We start from the raw sequence: 18,862 nt of genomic DNA on the forward strand, positions 1-18,862 counted from the left end.
CTTATTTTGTCAATTAGGAACATTCAGCACCCACCCGCTATCAAGGCAGCTGCCTATCATGTCATGCCCTACCTGCACAGGTGTGCTGGCTACTCAAATGATCCAATTAAGGGAGGCCATTTAGTCAGCAGCAGCAGAAGTCCTGTGCCTGGACGCTCCAACAGGGGCCAGACACAAGCAGAAGCAGAAGCAGCAGAAGCAGCAGCAGCACCACCTTTTGTTTTTTGGCTGCAGCAGCAGCAAGGCCCACAGGGCTGGCTAGCTGGCTAGCCAGCAAGCAGGTAGCAATGAAAGTAGGAATCTTTCTTTTTAACCCTGTAAGGGGGTGGTGCACTGTACCCGAAGATACTGCCATATCGGGTCAATGCATAGGGCGACGGAAGCAAGCTTCGAAATCGGCCCCCGTTCTCAAAAATCCATTTAATATATGGTCCCCAGATAGGGGACGTATCAGATATTAAACTGATAAGAACAGATACTACACTTGATCTTAGCCAAAAGGCCGAGAAGCGATAACCGTGAAAGGGGCGGGCCCAACAAGGTCCCCTTCATGGGCACTATCACTGCTTGCTGTCAGGGAGGCTGCCAGACAATTTTCATGCACACTCTGGGCTGGGGGGCAGTCAACCACCAGTACACACAGCAGAACCTAAACCCATACCATTATTGCTAAGCAGCAAGACAGGGGGCCCATTGCACTCCCACGGGGCCTTTTTAAATGCAATCCATAACCCGGATTTGCCAGGAACCCTTCTTACTCCTCCTACTTGCATGTGACACTGGGCTTAGGATCTGCATAGGGAAACACACACACAAGCACACACCTACCTTTGTTGCCTGCAGATGCCTCCTTGGCTGTCCCCAAACGGTATCAAACCAACACCCACGGGAAGCTGTAAGCATAGAGGACATGCCTGCACCCCATTGGACTTACCTGTGTGGGTTAAATCCGGGTTATTTGACAACCTATGGCGGTGATGGTTCTGCTCAGGCAGAGCAGTGCTGATGCTCCTCATAAAGCTGTCGCTGCTGTGAAGGTTCTAGGTGACATCACAAATCCCTATGGTTACATACACAACAAAGCTGGGTTGTTGTTGTTTACACTCTGCAAGGCCTGTGGAAGTGAGTGACATCATAGCACTGTAGTTCTGAGGGTTCTAGATGGATGCAACAATCTCCTGTTGCTTCTATGAAGGCCCATAATAGACGACATCACCAAACAGCTCCATAGTCACATACACAGCAAAGGAGAGATGTTGTTTACACCTAGTGATGTCAGTGGTATTGAGTGACATCACAGCACAGTGCTAAGGCTCCTGGGCCTGGACACAGCAGCGGCTGCAATATCTCAACGGAGAATACGTTTATATATATGTGTGGTGTTGTGCGCGTATATATATATATATATATATATATATATATATAATATATATATATTTCTCCGCCGAAATCACTTTTAAACCCATTTCCACCTTTTTTTCCCTTCTCTTCCTCTTACTTTTTTTTCACGTTTTTTTACGTTTTTCTCCTTTTCGCCTCTTTTCTGGGCGTATTATTCTTCTTTTTCTTCTTTTTTTTTGTCTAATGCATACCCCATCAGTGCAGCAATGCTTATTCAATACCGCCAGCAGATGGAGACACTGGGGGATAATTTTCTAAGGATTTATACTGATTTTTCCTGTCTGAATTTGTCGCACAGAAAGTTGCAGGCCAAATATGTGTGACATTTCTGCGACTTTTAGCTTCTAGAGCATTTTTACAACATTATACATAGGTGCTGAATACATAAAAAGCGACTGTTCAGCGACAGACAAGTCGCATCGGCTGAAAGTAGGCCAGAATGTCAGTCCATGTTGGAGCAGGTTTAGATACAGTCTAAAGTATAGATCTCAAAGTCTGTGCACAGAATTTAGCAAGGGCCTCGCACCTTCTGATGCATCAGGTAGGTGCACAATAGCATAGCCTAACCCTCTGTACTTTGGTCTATATTGATGCGGGACATAGACAGCCAGCTGATGACCAATCCATTAGTGCAATGGATGGCTGGAAGCATTTGTCTTTGCCTTTGCAATACCACAGAAGCAATGCATGGTCAATGTACAGCAATGACACACCTGTGTGAACAGCCAGGAGACCCCCCCCCCCCCATGTTATGTTACATAGTTACATAGTTAGTACGGTCGAAAAAAGACATATGTCCATCACGTTCAACCAGGGAATTAAGGGGTAGGGGTGTGGCGCGATATTGGGGAAGGGATGAGATTTTATATTTCTTCATAAGCATTAATCTTATTTTGTCAATTAGGAACATTCAGCACCCACCCGCTATCAAGGCAGCTGCCTATCATGTCATGCCCTACCTGCACAGGTGTGCTGGCTACTCAAATGATCCAATTAAGGAGGCCATTTAGTCAGCAGCAGCAGAAGTCCTGTGCCTGGACGCTCCAACAGGGGCCAGACACAAGCAGAAGCAGAAGCAGCAGAAGCAGCAGCAGCACCACCTTTTGTTTTTTGGCTGCAGCAGCAGCAAGGCCCACAGGGCTGGCTAGCTGGCTAGCCAGCAAGCAGGTAGCAATGAAAGTAGGAATCTTTCTTTTTAACCCTGTAAGGGGGTGGTGCACTGTACCCGAAGATACTGCCATATCGGGTCAATGCATAGGGCGACGGAAGCAAGCTTCGAAATCGGCCCCCGTTCTCAAAAATCCATTTAATATATGGTCCCCAGATAGGGGACGTATCAGATATTAAACTGATAAGAACAGATTTTTTTTTTTTTTTTTTTTTTTTTTATCTAAAGCCGAGGAACGTGCTTTCGATTCACCCAAAGTGCAAGAAAAAGTGCAAACGTGTTACACTAAAAAAACGTGCACAAAGGATGCGGTCTATCGCAAGCCCTTCTCCGATAGGAGAGAGGCCCCCCAACAAACCTTACCCTTCGCCTCCGGACCAAAAGGTACCTGCGAGGTTCCAGGTTCGATGTCCCTTTTCGCCGAAGCTACTAGGGGACCACAAATGCTCCCGGCATCCCCCTTGGCGTTAGCCAAGGTATCTGCCCGCAGAGCCGATTACGGTAGGTACCCTGCAAAAGCAGGAGTACCCGGGGTGTTTGCAGGGAGGTGCGGAACCTAATGGCCACACACACCTCCCCTAGACCGCCAGGAGGGACACCCAGAAGGGCTACCGCATCCTGACCAATCCTGTGAACACACAACACGCAAAAAGTGACACAGTGAGACAAAAAAGAAATAAATAAGTGAATGTGTGCAGATATACTGCCCGGACATCCGGCCGGATCTATAAAAATTTCTCTGATCCTAGCCAGAAGGCCGGGAATCAAGAGGTGAGTGCCACAAGGTGAAGAGATTATGGTGCCCGTGCTTCAACTCAGTGAGTCTATCCTCCCAGTGAGTTTCGGCACCTCGGGGGGTCACCACTCCCCGAGGCACAAAAGTACCTCGGCTCTAGACCCTCTCAGCCTCATGGCGAGACCCGGAGGGAACAGGTCACATCGGGGCAGCCGTCGAGCTGATTCCTCAGAACCAGCCCCGGAAAGCCCTGGTACACCTGCATCCTCCATGCAGCACCCATCCCCACCAGCCCCATACCGGCGTTACTGTCCACCGGCATGAAAAACTGATAAGAACAGATACTACACTTGATCTTAGCCAAAAGGCCGAGAAGCGATAACCGTGAAAGGGGCGGGCCCAACAAGGTCCCCTTCATGGGCACTATCACTGCTTGCTGTCAGGGAGGCTGCCAGACAATTTTCCATGCACACTCTGGGCTGGGGGGCAGTCAACCACCAGTACACACAGCAGAACCTAAACCCATACCATTATTGCTAAGCAGCAAGACAGGGGCCCATTGCACTCCCACGGGGCCTTTTTAAATGCAATCCATAACCCGGATTTGCCAGGAACCCTTCTTACTCCTCCTACTTGCATGTGACACTGGGCTTAGGATCTGCATAGGAAACACACACACAAGCACACACCTACCTTTGTTGCCTGCAGATGCCTCCTTGGCTGTCCCCAAACGGTATCAAACCAACACCCACGGGAAGCTGTAAGCATAGAGGACATGCCTGCACCCCATTGGACTTACCTGTGTGGGTTAAATCCGGGTTATTTGACAACCTATGGCGGTGATGGTTCTGCTCAGGCAGAGCAGTGCTGATGCTCCTCATAAAGCTGTCGCTGCTGTGAAGGTTCTAGGTGACATCACAAATCCCTATGGTTACATACACAACAAAGCTGGGTTGTTGTTGTTTACACTCTGCAAGGCCTGTGGAAGTGAGTGACATCATAGCACTGTAGTTCTGAGGGTTCTAGATGGATGCAACAATCTCCTGTTGCTTCTATGAAGGCCATAATAGACGACATCACCAAACAGCTCCATAGTCACATACACAGCAAAGGAGAGATGTTGTTTACACCTAGTGATGTCAGTGGTATTGAGTGACATCACAGCACAGTGCTAAGGCTCCTGGGCCTGGACACAGCAGCGGCTGCAATATCTCAACGGAGAATACGTTTATATATATGTGTGTGTGTGCGCGTATATATATATATATATATATATATATATATATATATATATTTCTCCGCCGAAATCACTTTTAAACCCATTTCCACCTTTTTTTCCCTTCTCTTCCTCTTACTTTTTTTTCACGTTTTTTTACGTTTTTCTCCTTTTCGCCTCTTTTCTGGGCGTATTATTCTTCTTTTTCTTCTTTTTTTTTGTCTAATGCATACCCCATCAGTGCAGCAATGCTTATTCAATACCGCCAGCAGATGGAGACACTGGGGGATAATTTTCTAAGGATTTATACTGATTTTTCCTGTCTGAATTTGTCGCACAGAAAGTTGCAGGCCAAATATGTGTGACATTTCTGCGACTTTAGCTTCTAGAGCATTTTTACAACATTATACATAGGTGCTGAATACATAAAAAGCGACTGTTCAGCGACAGACAAGTCGCATCGGCTGAAAGTAGGCCAGAATGTCAGTCCATGTTGGAGCAGGTTTAGATACAGTCTAAAGTATAGATCTCAAAGTCTGTGCACAGAATTTAGCAAGGGCCTCGCACCTTCTGATGCATCAGGTAGGTGCACAATAGCATAGCCTAACCCTCTGTACTTTGGTCTATATTGATGCGGGACATAGACAGCCAGCTGATGACCAATCCATTAGTGCAATGGATGGCTGGAAGCATTTGTCTTTGCCTTTGCAATACCACAGAAGCAATGCATGGTCAATGTACAGCAATGACACACCTGTGTGAACAGCCAGGAGACCCCCCCCCCCCCATGTTATGTTACATAGTTACATAGTTAGTACGGTCGAAAAAAGACATATGTCCATCACGTTCAACCAGGGAATTAAGGGGTAGGGGTGTGGCGCGATATTGGGGAAGGGATGAGATTTTATATTTCTTCATAAGCATTAATCTTATTTTGTCAATTAGGAACATTCAGCACCCACCCGCTATCAAGGCAGCTGCCTATCATGTCATGCCCTACCTGCACAGGTGTGCTGGCTACTCAAATGATCCAATTAAGGAGGCCATTTAGTCAGCAGCAGCAGAAGTCCTGTGCCTGGACGCTCCAACAGGGGCCAGACACAAGCAGAAGCAGAAGCAGCAGAAGCAGCAGCAGCACCACCTTTTGTTTTTTGGCTGCAGCAGCAGCAAGGCCCACAGGGCTGGCTAGCTGGCTAGCCAGCAAGCAGGTAGCAATGAAAGTAGGAATCTTTCTTTTTAACCCTGTAAGGGGGTGGTGCACTGTACCCGAAGATACTGCCATATCGGGTCAATGCATAGGGCGACGGAAGCAAGCTTCGAAATCGGCCCCCGTTCTCAAAAATCCATTTAATATATGGTCCCCAGATAGGGGACGTATCAGATATTAAACTGATAAGAACAGATTTTTTTTTTTTTTTTTTAAAGCCGAGGAACGTGCTTTCGATTCACCCAAAGTGCAAGAAAAAGTGCAAACGTGTTACACTAAAAAAACGTGCACAAAGGATGCGGTCTATCGCAAGCCCTTCTCCGATAGGAGAGAGGCCCCCCAACAAACCTTACCCTTCACCTCCGGACCAAAAGGTACCTGCGAGGTTCCAGGTTCGATGTCCCTTTTCGCCGAAGCTACTAGGGGACCACAAATGCTCCCGGCATCCCCCTTGGCGTTAGCCAAGGTATCTGCCCGCAGAGCCGATTACGGTAGGTACCCTGCCAAAGCAGGAGTACCCGGGGTGTTTGCAGGGAGGTGCGGAACCTAATGGCCACACACACCTCCCCTAGACCGCCAGGAGGGACACCCAGAAGGGCTACCGCATCCTGACCAATCCTGTGAACACACAACACGCAAAAAGTGACACAGTGAGACAAAAAAGAAATAAATAAGTGAATGTGTGCAGATATACTGCCCGGACATCCGGCCGGATCTATAAAAATTTCTCTGATCCTAGCCAGAAGGCCGGGAATCAAGAGGTGAGTGCCACAAGGTGAAGAGATTATGGTGCCCGTGCTTCAACTCAGTGAGCCTATTCTCCCAGTGAGTTTCGGCACCTCGGGGTCACCACTCCCCGAGGCACAAAAGTACCTCGGCTCTAGACCCTCTCAGCCTCATGGCGAGACCCGGAGGGAACAGGTCACATCGGGGCAGCCGTCGAGCTGATTCCTCAGAACCAGCCCCGGAAAGCCCTGGTACACCTGCATCCTCCATGCAGCACCCATCCCCACCAGCATGAAAACTGATAAGAACAGATACTACACTTGATCTTAGCCAAAAGGCCGAGAAGCGATAACCGTGAAAGGGGCGGGCCCAACAAGGTCCCCTTCATGGGCACTATCACTGCTTGCTGTCAGGGAGGCTGCCAGACAATTTTCCATGCACACTCTGGGCTGGGGGGCAGTCAACCACCAGTACACACAGCAGAACCTAAACCCATACCATTATTGCTAAGCAGCAAGACAGGGGCCCATTGCACTCCCACGGGGCCTTTTTAAATGCAATCCATAACCCGGATTTGCCAGGAACCCTTCTTACTCCTCCTACTTGCATGTGACACTGGGCTTAGGATCTGCATAGGAAACACACACACAAGCACACACCTACCTTTGTTGCCTGCAGATGCCTCCTTGGCTGTCCCCAAACGGTATCAAACCAACACCCACGGGAAGCTGTAAGCATAGAGGACATGCCTGCACCCCATTGGACTTACCTGTGTGGGTTAAATCCGGGTTATTTGACAACCTATGGCGGTGATGGTTCTGCTCAGGCAGAGCAGTGCTGATGCTCCTCATAAAGCTGTCGCTGCTGTGAAGGTTCTAGGTGACATCACAAATCCCTATGGTTACATACACAACAAAGCTGGGTTGTTGTTGTTTACACTCTGCAAGGCCTGTGGAAGTGAGTGACATCATAGCACTGTAGTTCTGAGGGTTCTAGATGGATGCAACAATCTCCTGTTGCTTCTATGAAGGCCATAATAGACGACATCACCAAACAGCTCCATAGTCACATACACAGCAAAGGAGAGATGTTGTTTACACCTAGTGATGTCAGTGGTATTGAGTGACATCACAGCACAGTGCTAAGGCTCCTGGGCCTGGACACAGCAGCGGCTGCAATATCTCAACGGAGAATACGTTTATATATATGTGTGTGTGTGCGCGTATATATATATATATATATATATATATATATATATATATATATTTCTCCGCCGAAATCACTTTTAAACCCATTTCCACCTTTTTTTCCCTTCTCTTCCTCTTACTTTTTTTTCACGTTTTTTTACGTTTTTCTCCTTTTCGCCTCTTTTCTGGGCGTATTATTCTTCTTTTTCTTCTTTTTTTTTGTCTAATGCATACCCCATCAGTGCAGCAATGCTTATTCAATACCGCCAGCAGATGGAGACACTGGGGGATAATTTTCTAAGGATTTATACTGATTTTTCCTGTCTGAATTTGTCGCACAGAAAGTTGCAGGCCAAATATGTGTGACATTTCTGCGACTTTAGCTTCTAGAGCATTTTTACAACATTATACATAGGTGCTGAATACATAAAAAGCGACTGTTCAGCGACAGACAAGTCGCATCGGCTGAAAGTAGGCCAGAATGTCAGTCCATGTTGGAGCAGGTTTAGATACAGTCTAAAGTATAGATCTCAAAGTCTGTGCACAGAATTTAGCAAGGGCCTCGCACCTTCTGATGCATCAGGTAGGTGCACAATAGCATAGCCTAACCCTCTGTACTTTGGTCTATATTGATGCGGGACATAGACAGCCAGCTGATGACCAATCCATTAGTGCAATGGATGGCTGGAAGCATTTGTCTTTGCCTTTGCAATACCACAGAAGCAATGCATGGTCAATGTACAGCAATGACACACCTGTGTGAACAGCCAGGAGACCCCCCCCCCCCCCATGTTATGTTACATAGTTACATAGTTAGTACGGTCGAAAAAAGACATATGTCCATCACGTTCAACCAGGGAATTAAGGGGTAGGGGTGTGGCGCGATATTGGGGAAGGGATGAGATTTTATATTTCTTCATAAGCATTAATCTTATTTTGTCAATTAGGAACATTCAGCACCCACCCGCTATCAAGGCAGCTGCCTATCATGTCATGCCCTACCTGCACAGGTGTGCTGGCTACTCAAATGATCCAATTAAGGAGGCCATTTAGTCAGCAGCAGCAGAAGTCCTGTGCCTGGACGCTCCAACAGGGGCCAGACACAAGCAGAAGCAGAAGCAGCAGAAGCAGCAGCAGCACCACCTTTTGTTTTTTGGCTGCAGCAGCAGCAAGGCCCACAGGGCTGGCTAGCTGGCTAGCCAGCAAGCAGGTAGCAATGAAAGTAGGAATCTTTCTTTTTAACCCTGTAAGGGGGTGGTGCACTGTACCCGAAGATACTGCCATATCGGGTCAATGCATAGGGCGACGGAAGCAAGCTTCGAAATCGGCCCCCGTTCTCAAAAATCCATTTAATATATGGTCCCCAGATAGGGGACGTATCAGATATTAAACTGATAAGAACAGATACTACACTTGATCTTAGCCAAAAGGCCGAGAAGCGATAACCGTGAAAGGGGCGGGCCCAACAAGGTCCCCTTCATGGGCACTATCACTGCTTGCTGTCAGGGAGGCTGCCAGACAATTTTCCATGCACACTCTGGGCTGGGGGGCAGTCAACCACCAGTACACACAGCAGAACCTAAACCCATACCATTATTGCTAAGCAGCAAGACAGGGGCCCATTGCACTCCCACGGGGCCTTTTTAAATGCAATCCATAACCCGGATTTGCCAGGAACCCTTCTTACTCCTCCTACTTGCATGTGACACTGGGCTTAGGATCTGCATAGGAAACACACACACAAGCACACACCTACCTTTGTTGCCTGCAGATGCCTCCTTGGCTGTCCCCAAACGGTATCAAACCAACACCCACGGGAAGCTGTAAGCATAGAGGACATGCCTGCACCCCATTGGACTTACCTGTGTGGGTTAAATCCGGGTTATTTGACAACCTATGGCGGTGATGGTTCTGCTCAGGCAGAGCAGTGCTGATGCTCCTCATAAAGCTGTCGCTGCTGTGAAGGTTCTAGGTGACATCACAAATCCCTATGGTTACATACACAACAAAGCTGGGTTGTTGTTGTTTACACTCTGCAAGGCCTGTGGAAGTGAGTGACATCATAGCACTGTAGTTCTGAGGGTTCTAGATGGATGCAACAATCTCCTGTTGCTTCTATGAAGGCCATAATAGACGACATCACCAAACAGCTCCATAGTCACATACACAGCAAAGGAGAGATGTTGTTTACACCTAGTGATGTCAGTGGTATTGAGTGACATCACAGCACAGTGCTAAGGCTCCTGGGCCTGGACACAGCAGCGGCTGCAATATCTCAACGGAGAATACGTTTATATATATGTGTGTGTGTGCGCGTATATATATATATATATATATATATATATATATATATATATATATATTTCTCCGCCGAAATCACTTTTAAACCCATTTCCACCTTTTTTTCCCTTCTCTTCCTCTTACTTTTTTTTCACGTTTTTTTACGTTTTTCTCCTTTTCGCCTCTTTTCTGGGCGTATTATTCTTCTTTTTCTTCTTTTTTTTTGTCTAATGCATACCCCATCAGTGCAGCAATGCTTATTCAATACCGCCAGCAGATGGAGACACTGGGGGATAATTTTCTAAGGATTTATACTGATTTTTCCTGTCTGAATTTGTCGCACAGAAAGTTGCAGGCCAAATATGTGTGACATTTCTGCGACTTTAGCTTCTAGAGCATTTTTACAACATTATACATAGGTGCTGAATACATAAAAAGCGACTGTTCAGCGACAGACAAGTCGCATCGGCTGAAAGTAGGCCAGAATGTCAGTCCATGTTGGAGCAGGTTTAGATACAGTCTAAAGTATAGATCTCAAAGTCTGTGCACAGAATTTAGCAAGGGCCTCGCACCTTCTGATGCATCAGGTAGGTGCACAATAGCATAGCCTAACCCTCTGTACTTTGGTCTATATTGATGCGGGACATAGACAGCCAGCTGATGACCAATCCATTAGTGCAATGGATGGCTGGAAGCATTTGTCTTTGCCTTTGCAATACCACAGAAGCAATGCATGGTCAATGTACAGCAATGACACACCTGTGTGAACAGCCAGGAGACCCCCCCCCCCCATGTTATGTTACATAGTTACATAGTTAGTACGGTCGAAAAAAGACATATGTCCATCACGTTCAACCAGGGAATTAAGGGGTAGGGGTGTGGCGCGATATTGGGGAAGGGATGAGATTTTATATTTCTTCATAAGCATTAATCTTATTTTGTCAATTAGGAACATTCAGCACCCACCCGCTATCAAGGCAGCTGCCTATCATGTCATGCCCTACCTGCACAGGTGTGCTGGCTACTCAAATGATCCAATTAAGGAGGCCATTTAGTCAGCAGCAGCAGAAGTCCTGTGCCTGGACGCTCCAACAGGGGCCAGACACAAGCAGAAGCAGAAGCAGCAGAAGCAGCAGCAGCACCACCTTTTGTTTTTTGGCTGCAGCAGCAGCAAGGCCCACAGGGCTGGCTAGCTGGCTAGCCAGCAAGCAGGTAGCAATGAAAGTAGGAATCTTTCTTTTTAACCCTGTAAGGGGGTGGTGCACTGTACCCGAAGATACTGCCATATCGGGTCAATGCATAGGGCGACGGAAGCAAGCTTCGAAATCGGCCCCCGTTCTCAAAAATCCATTTAATATATGGTCCCCAGATAGGGGACGTATCAGATATTAAACTGATAAGAACAGATACTACACTTGATCTTAGCCAAAAGGCCGAGAAGCGATAACCGTGAAAGGGGCGGGCCCAACAAGGTCCCCTTCATGGGCACTATCACTGCTTGCTGTCAGGGAGGCTGCCAGACAATTTTCCATGCACACTCTGGGCTGGGGGGCAGTCAACCACCAGTACACACAGCAGAACCTAAACCCATACCATTATTGCTAAGCAGCAAGACAGGGGCCCATTGCACTCCCACGGGGCCTTTTTAAATGCAATCCATAACCCGGATTTGCCAGGAACCCTTCTTACTCCTCCTACTTGCATGTGACACTGGGCTTAGGATCTGCATAGGAAACACACACACAAGCACACACCTACCTTTGTTGCCTGCAGATGCCTCCTTGGCTGTCCCCAAACGGTATCAAACCAACACCCACGGGAAGCTGTAAGCATAGAGGACATGCCTGCACCCCATTGGACTTACCTGTGTGGGTTAAATCCGGGTTATTTGACAACCTATGGCGGTGATGGTTCTGCTCAGGCAGAGCAGTGCTGATGCTCCTCATAAAGCTGTCGCTGCTGTGAAGGTTCTAGGTGACATCACAAATCCCTATGGTTACATACACAACAAAGCTGGGTTGTTGTTGTTTACACTCTGCAAGGCCTGTGGAAGTGAGTGACATCATAGCACTGTAGTTCTGAGGGTTCTAGATGGATGCAACAATCTCCTGTTGCTTCTATGAAGGCCATAATAGACGACATCACCAAACAGCTCCATAGTCACATACACAGCAAAGGAGAGATGTTGTTTACACCTAGTGATGTCAGTGGTATTGAGTGACATCACAGCACAGTGCTAAGGCTCCTGGGCCTGGACACAGCAGCGGCTGCAATATCTCAACGGAGAATACGTTTATATATATGTGTGTGTGTGCGCGTATATATATATATATATATATATATATATATATATATATATATATATTTCTCCGCCGAAATCACTTTTAAACCCATTTCCACCTTTTTTTCCCTTCTCTTCCTCTTACTTTTTTTTCACGTTTTTTTACGTTTTTCTCCTTTTCGCCTCTTTTCTGGGCGTATTATTCTTCTTTTTCTTCTTTTTTTTTGTCTAATGCATACCCCATCAGTGCAGCAATGCTTATTCAATACCGCCAGCAGATGGAGACACTGGGGGATAATTTTCTAAGGATTTATACTGATTTTTCCTGTCTGAATTTGTCGCACAGAAAGTTGCAGGCCAAATATGTGTGACATTTCTGCGACTTTAGCTTCTAGAGCATTTTTACAACATTATACATAGGTGCTGAATACATAAAAAGCGACTGTTCAGCGACAGACAAGTCGCATCGGCTGAAAGTAGGCCAGAATGTCAGTCCATGTTGGAGCAGGTTTAGATACAGTCTAAAGTATAGATCTCAAAGTCTGTGCACAGAATTTAGCAAGGGCCTCGCACCTTCTGATGCATCAGGTAGGTGCACAATAGCATAGCCTAACCCTCTGTACTTTGGTCTATATTGATGCGGGACATAGACAGCCAGCTGATGACCAATCCATTAGTGCAATGGATGGCTGGAAGCATTTGTCTTTGCCTTTGCAATACCACAGAAGCAATGCATGGTCAATGTACAGCAATGACACACCTGTGTGAACAGCCAGGAGACCCCCCCCCCCCCATGTTATGTTACATAGTTACATAGTTAGTACGGTCGAAAAAAGACATATGTCCATCACGTTCAACCAGGGAATTAAGGGGTAGGGGTGTGGCGCGATATTGGGGAAGGGATGAGATTTTATATTTCTTCATAAGCATTAATCTTATTTTGTCAATTAGGAACATTCAGCACCCACCCGCTATCAAGGCAGCTGCCTATCATGTCATGCCCTACCTGCACAGGTGTGCTGGCTACTCAAATGATCCAATTAAGGAGGCCATTTAGTCAGCAGCAGCAGAAGTCCTGTGCCTGGACGCTCCAACAGGGGCCAGACACAAGCAGAAGCAGAAGCAGCAGAAGCAGCAGCAGCACCACCTTTTGTTTTTTGGCTGCAGCAGCAGCAAGGCCCACAGGGCTGGCTAGCTGGCTAGCCAGCAAGCAGGTAGCAATGAAAGTAGGAATCTTTCTTTTTAACCCTGTAAGGGGGTGGTGCACTGTACCCGAAGATACTGCCATATCGGGTCAATGCATAGGGCGACGGAAGCAAGCTTCGAAATCGGCCCCCGTTCTCAAAAATCCATTTAATATATGGTCCCCAGATAGGGGACGTATCAGATATTAAACTGATAAGAACAGATAAGGTTTCAACAAAATTTTATTGAATAAATAAGAAACCATACAAAATTTAAAATGCAAAATAATAAAAGGTTCACAAAAGTTTTAAAATACAAATAATAAAACCAGTAATAAAAGGAGAAAAAATAAAAATGGCAGGATAAAACATTATATAAATGTCATAAAAACTGATTATATTGTTATTTCGTTCCATAGAGGCAGACACCACATGGATGCTGCCTCGCTGGCCCCCAACTGCTTCTTGTCTCTTAGGTAATAGATGTACATCTCACTCAGGGCCAGCTTTATACAGTTTTTAACATCAATAAAATCATGTTTAAAAAGTAAGATGTTCCTAACTTTCCAGATGGCATTTTTAAAACAATTAATAATCATCCAGCAGATCATCTGCTGTTTAAAATTGGGGCAGTTAAAAAGACCGTAAAAGACACATTCGTGATTAAAATCTTTTAGGCCGCAGGCCCACTTCAAAAGTGGGCCTACCTTCCTCCAAAGCTCCCGTGCAAAAGGGCAGTTCCAAAATATGTGCAGCACCGTTTCGTCCACTCCGCAGCCATCTCTCGGGCACTTGGCTCTCGCCACCAGTCCTCGCCTGTGCTGGAACTCACGAGTAGGGAGGCACTGGTGGACGATTGCCCAGGCAAGATCCCTGTGTACATTCGCCAGAAACTTCCCGTACACGTTCCGCCATACCTTTTTGGATCTTGCCTGTGTGAAATTGGACACTGCCAGGGTAACCTCACTCCGCCTGAGGACCTTTGATACCTTTCTCTGGTCCCCCAGTATGTCAGGCTCCAAATCTTGGAGACCTAGGAGCCTGACTGTCTTTTCCAACACCACATAATGTTTTGGGGGACACAGAAGCACCGGAGCGTTCAGAGGGATGCGCAACCATCTTTTAAAAACCATGCCCGCAGCGTACCTTAAAAAGCAGCTAAAAATGCCATCGGATTTAATAATTTTAAAACAGAAACAGAAATACTTTATGTAAAAGAAAGTAAAAAGGTTAGGAACATCTTTCCCGCCATTATCTTTACTTTTGTACATAAAATCACGCTTTAATTTCTCCATTTTTGAACCCCATAAAAAAGTAAAAACAATTCTAGTTACTTTTTTAATGTATAAAATAGATGGAGGAAATACCATGGCAATGTATAGCATAATAGGGAGTAAAACCATCTTTATTATTAAAATCTTCCCCTCCATGGTAAGGTTTCTAAGATTCCACATTAAAATCTTCTTCTCCATCTTAGCTATAGCTGAATCCCAGTTAGGGCTCCCATCATTGACCTGGTTAAAAACAATACCTAAAACTTTAATTTGATCCTGTTGCATTGTAACTCCTGGGGTGATGGATGAATCCCAGGAGCCAATATAAAAACAGTCACATTTATCTGTGTTTAGCTTAAAACCAGAGACCTCGCAGAAATAGCTGGTGTTCCTCAATGCCCCCCTCATGGATGGAGAGTCCGGGCACAGTATGGTGACATCATCCATGTACCCCAACACCTTTAGATGGGTCCCTCCTCCACCAGGTATCGGTACGCCTCTTACTACCCGGTCTTTTCTGAGGAGGGCCATCAGTGGTTCGATTGCGCAAATAAAAAGGAGTGGGGACAGGGGGCAGCCCTGTTTGACACCTGATAAAAGAGGAACACCGCTGGTTAAAAAGCCATTAACAGAGACTTGACTAAAACAGGATCGGTATAAAAGCATGATTCGGCTTAAAATCGTTTCAGGCACTGCCATCTTTTTAAGAACTAAAAACAGGTATTCATGGGAGACCCTATCAAAGGCTTTTTCAAAGTCTAAGGATAAAATTGCTACAGTTTGATTTCTATCCTTAAAATACCATAAAACATCTCTTAAAATATTTAGGGATTCAGCTATAGACCTTCCAGGTACCCCACAAACCTGATTTGGGTGAATTAATTTATGAATAAAAGGTTTAAAACGGACAGCTAATAACTTGGCTAAAACTTTATAATCGACATTTAAAAGTGTGATGGGGCGCCAATTTTTTAGCATATCCTTTTCACCCTTTTTAAAAAGTAATGATACAATCCCCCTCCTCCAGGAAGGGGGAAGTTCATTAACAATAAAAGTTTCTTTATACAATAAAACCATATCATCCTTTAAAATATCCCAAAAAGCTAAATAAAATTCGATGGGTAAACCATCTTCCCCAGGGGCCTTCCCACTAGAAAAACTTTTAAAAACAAATAAAAGTTCATCTAAGTTAAGATCACGGGATAAAACCTCCTGGTCTAAAACATCTAGCTTAAAATCAAGGGAATTAAGAACATGTTCTAAAAAGGATGGATTAAGATCTTTCTTATTAAAAAGAAGCTGGTAGAAGTTAAAAACTGCATCTAACATGCCTTTTGGAGTGGATTCACCCTCAAGGTTTTGGATGATATCCCTCCTATTCATCACTTTTTTAAAAAAGAAACGGGAACATTTCTCGCCCTCCTCCAGGTGCTGCACATGTGAGTTAAAAATGATTTGTTTCCCTTTCTTTTCTATGGCATGTTTTATTTCAGTTTTAAGGTTTAAAATATCATTTTCTACATCCATACCAGCTTCTTTCAATTTAAAAAGTACATTTAAACGCATGTTAAGAACATAAAACCACTGTTTTTCCATTTTTGCCTTCTTCTTACCTGCTTTGATAAAAAAATATCTGATTTTAGATTTGGTGCCCTCCCACCAGTGCAGCATAGGCTCGTGGGGTTTTCTTTGTGATTGCCAGCATTGGTAGGTCCGCACAAACTCCTCTTTTATCTCAGGGTCCTCTAGGAGTGTGGTGTTTAATCTCCAGAGGCCCCTTTTTGCTTTTTGCTCCCCCTCTAGCTCCAGGCCCACCAAGAGGAGCTTATGATCAGAGAAGATATTCTGCTCGAGCGTGCATTTCAGGGGTTTAAAAGCTCTAGAGGAAAAAATAAAATCGATTCTGGAGCTCACTCTTCCATTGGACCATGTGGCGCCCGGGTCCTCCGGCAAGAGATCCTTCCAGCAATCTTTCAAATTAAAATCATCAATAAAATTTTTAAGCAGGTAAGAAGTGCGGTCTTTACGATTAATATCCCCACCCTGCCGGTGTTCCCCATCACGTATGCAGTTAAAATCACCTCCCACCAGCAGGGGGGAAGACCCAACACAAAACAGTGGTAAAATTTCAAATAGTTCTGCCCGCTCCTGTTTATCAGGAGGGGCATACACATTTAAAACACGAATTAAAAGTCCATTAAAATATAGATGAATTAAAAGAGCTCTGCCAGGCACAATCTCAGTTACTGTATGAATAGAAAAGGACTGGCCTCGGCAGAGCAGCCCAACACCCACAGAACGACAGTCATTTGCACCGGACCATATGGATGGGCCCAGCTTCCAGTCTTCTTTTAAGTCTTTATAGTCCATTTTACTAGGGATTCCACATTCTTGTAGCAGGCAAAGGTCAAAGTCACATGTCTCTAGATAAGAAAATAAAGCAGCCCTGCGATCAGGGCTCTTTAAGGACCTCACATTGAGTGAGGCAATTTTTACAGGGATAGGCATAGTTTATGGAGAGTCCGTGCTTGGAGAATCAAAGTCAATAATAAGCTGCGTACCGTCATCCCCCGCCTGCGGGGTCATCAGCTCCTTGATGTTCTGAGGGTCGGAGCTTGAGATCGATGATGCCCCGACCCTGAGCTCGCTCTCGTCCGAACTACGGCACGCCGCTTTCCTTTGAATGTCTTCCTCTTCTTCTTCTCTTTGTCTTTTAAATGTCACACTGCTGTCCATATCCTCTGTGTTGCTCTCACTCGATGTAATCTCTGGCCCCCGGCTGATGGATCTGCGTCTTCTTTCATCTTTTGACGACTGGAACTGCTGCACAGGGGCCTGTGAGGCCTCTTTTCCGGAACCTTTGCCGCTACCCTGGGAAGTTTTCATCGCTTGTTCCCCAGCAAGCGTTGCTGAGGACTGTTGCTCCAACTTCCCCATCGATCGACGATGGCCAGTTTTACCCACCGGGTCCACTGCTGGCGGGGCAGCAAACCCTGGTTTGGCGCCACTTGTCTTCTTGGCCCTGTCCTGTATAGGCGGAGTAACAGGACCGGGCTCAGACCTGGCCACCTGGCTCCCCTTCCGGCGGGCTTTCACCGGGGCCTCTTCGTCCGGAGCAGGGCGACCCTGGGCCAAGCCAGTACCTGGCTTATGTTGCAATTTTGGGTCCACCTCTGCCCCCACCGAGGCCCGTCGGCTGCCACCCGCCACAGGTGAGCCCCCTTCAGAAGTTTCGGCGGGCTCTTGAGCCAGGTAGGAAGTCGATCGACGTCTTTCAATTTCCCGGGCAGTAAACTCGATCACCCGCCCGGGCTTCGTGGAATCCCCATGGCCTCCCCCTAGCACTACCACCGGTGGGCCCCCCGATGGAGCACCAGAGGTCTTGGGCCTGGACCCATCAGTACCTGCCATCTGGGGTTTGGGCATCTTAAAAAAGGATGTCTTTTGTCCTGTCCCCTCTTTGGGTGGGCCCAGCCTTGACCCACCCATCGTAGTTTTTGCTTTATGGGGACAGGAATTAAAATCGTGATTTTCCTCTCCGCAGAGGTTGCACCTTATCGTGTGGCTACATCTTGAGGCTATGTGACCTTCTTGGCCACACCTATTGCAGCGAATCACACGCTCCGCGCCGCAGGTCTCCTGGGTGTGGCCAAACCTCAAGCAATTTCGGCAATACATAGGCATTTGAGGATAGAACAGGAAGCCCCGAACTCTCCCGATGGCAAAATTTGGGGGCGGATGGCAAAGACCCCCAATACCACCGGGATCCTTACGGAGCTTGACCCAGAACTTCCTCTTGCCGTTCCAGAACCGCACGGAGTTCAAGATTTTGTTTGCGAATCGCACCTCTTCGCAGTATCGCCGAAGAAAAGTGGCTATATCCTCCGTGGTCACATGAGGGCTGTGCATAGCCACCACCAACGGTATATGTTCCTCACCATAGAGGAACTGGAACGAAAGACCGTCGAGTCGATCGTCCCTCTGGTCCGCACCAGACAAGGTTGCATAGATGTTATCGCAACACGCCGTGGCCGTGAAGGTGACGGTATACAGGCCACGGCTTTCCTGGTCATTTAGACACAGGATGTCCTCCCTATTGAGGCGGAAGTAGTCAAGAAGAATCACCTCCGCAATGAAGCGGAGGTTCTTCAACTGACGATGGCTCTCCGACACCTCTATGCGGATGGTATTTCGCATCGACA

At 46.5% G+C, this 18,862-nt stretch overlaps 6 non-coding genes and 2 pseudogenes across 6 annotated transcripts; all 8 read right to left on the reverse strand.

Annotated features, from left to right (window-relative positions):
* Window positions 1-323: 323 nt before the first annotated feature.
* On the reverse strand, window positions 324-514 carry LOC130326217 (U2 spliceosomal RNA). The gene has a single exon (XR_008870871.1). It is a non-coding gene; the product is annotated as a U2 spliceosomal RNA (small nuclear RNA).
* A 2,096-nt stretch (window positions 515-2,610) lies between these two features.
* LOC130326222 (U2 spliceosomal RNA) lies at window positions 2,611-2,802 on the reverse strand. The gene has a single exon (XR_008870875.1). It is a non-coding gene; the product is annotated as a U2 spliceosomal RNA (small nuclear RNA).
* A 695-nt stretch (window positions 2,803-3,497) lies between these two features.
* LOC130326224 (U2 spliceosomal RNA) lies at window positions 3,498-3,685 on the reverse strand. Its single transcript, XR_008870876.1, has one exon. It is a non-coding gene; the product is annotated as a U2 spliceosomal RNA (small nuclear RNA).
* A 2,086-nt stretch (window positions 3,686-5,771) lies between these two features.
* Window positions 5,772-5,951, reverse strand: LOC130326221 (U2 spliceosomal RNA; annotated as a pseudogene).
* A 693-nt stretch (window positions 5,952-6,644) lies between these two features.
* LOC130326223 (U2 spliceosomal RNA) lies at window positions 6,645-6,804 on the reverse strand (annotated as a pseudogene).
* Window positions 6,805-8,893: 2,089 nt separating this feature from the next.
* LOC130326227 (U2 spliceosomal RNA) lies at window positions 8,894-9,084 on the reverse strand. The gene has a single exon (XR_008870877.1). It is a non-coding gene; the product is annotated as a U2 spliceosomal RNA (small nuclear RNA).
* A 2,091-nt stretch (window positions 9,085-11,175) lies between these two features.
* Window positions 11,176-11,366, reverse strand: LOC130326228 (U2 spliceosomal RNA). Its single transcript, XR_008870878.1, has one exon. It is a non-coding gene; the product is annotated as a U2 spliceosomal RNA (small nuclear RNA).
* Window positions 11,367-13,458: 2,092 nt separating this feature from the next.
* On the reverse strand, window positions 13,459-13,644 carry LOC130326220 (U2 spliceosomal RNA). The gene has a single exon (XR_008870874.1). It is a non-coding gene; the product is annotated as a U2 spliceosomal RNA (small nuclear RNA).
* Between the last annotated feature and the right edge of the window lie 5,218 nt (window positions 13,645-18,862).

The sequence above is a fragment of the Hyla sarda genome, unplaced genomic scaffold (genome assembly GCF_029499605.1).
Source record: "Hyla sarda isolate aHylSar1 unplaced genomic scaffold, aHylSar1.hap1 scaffold_2820, whole genome shotgun sequence".
NCBI lineage: Eukaryota > Metazoa > Chordata > Amphibia > Anura > Hylidae > Hyla > Hyla sarda.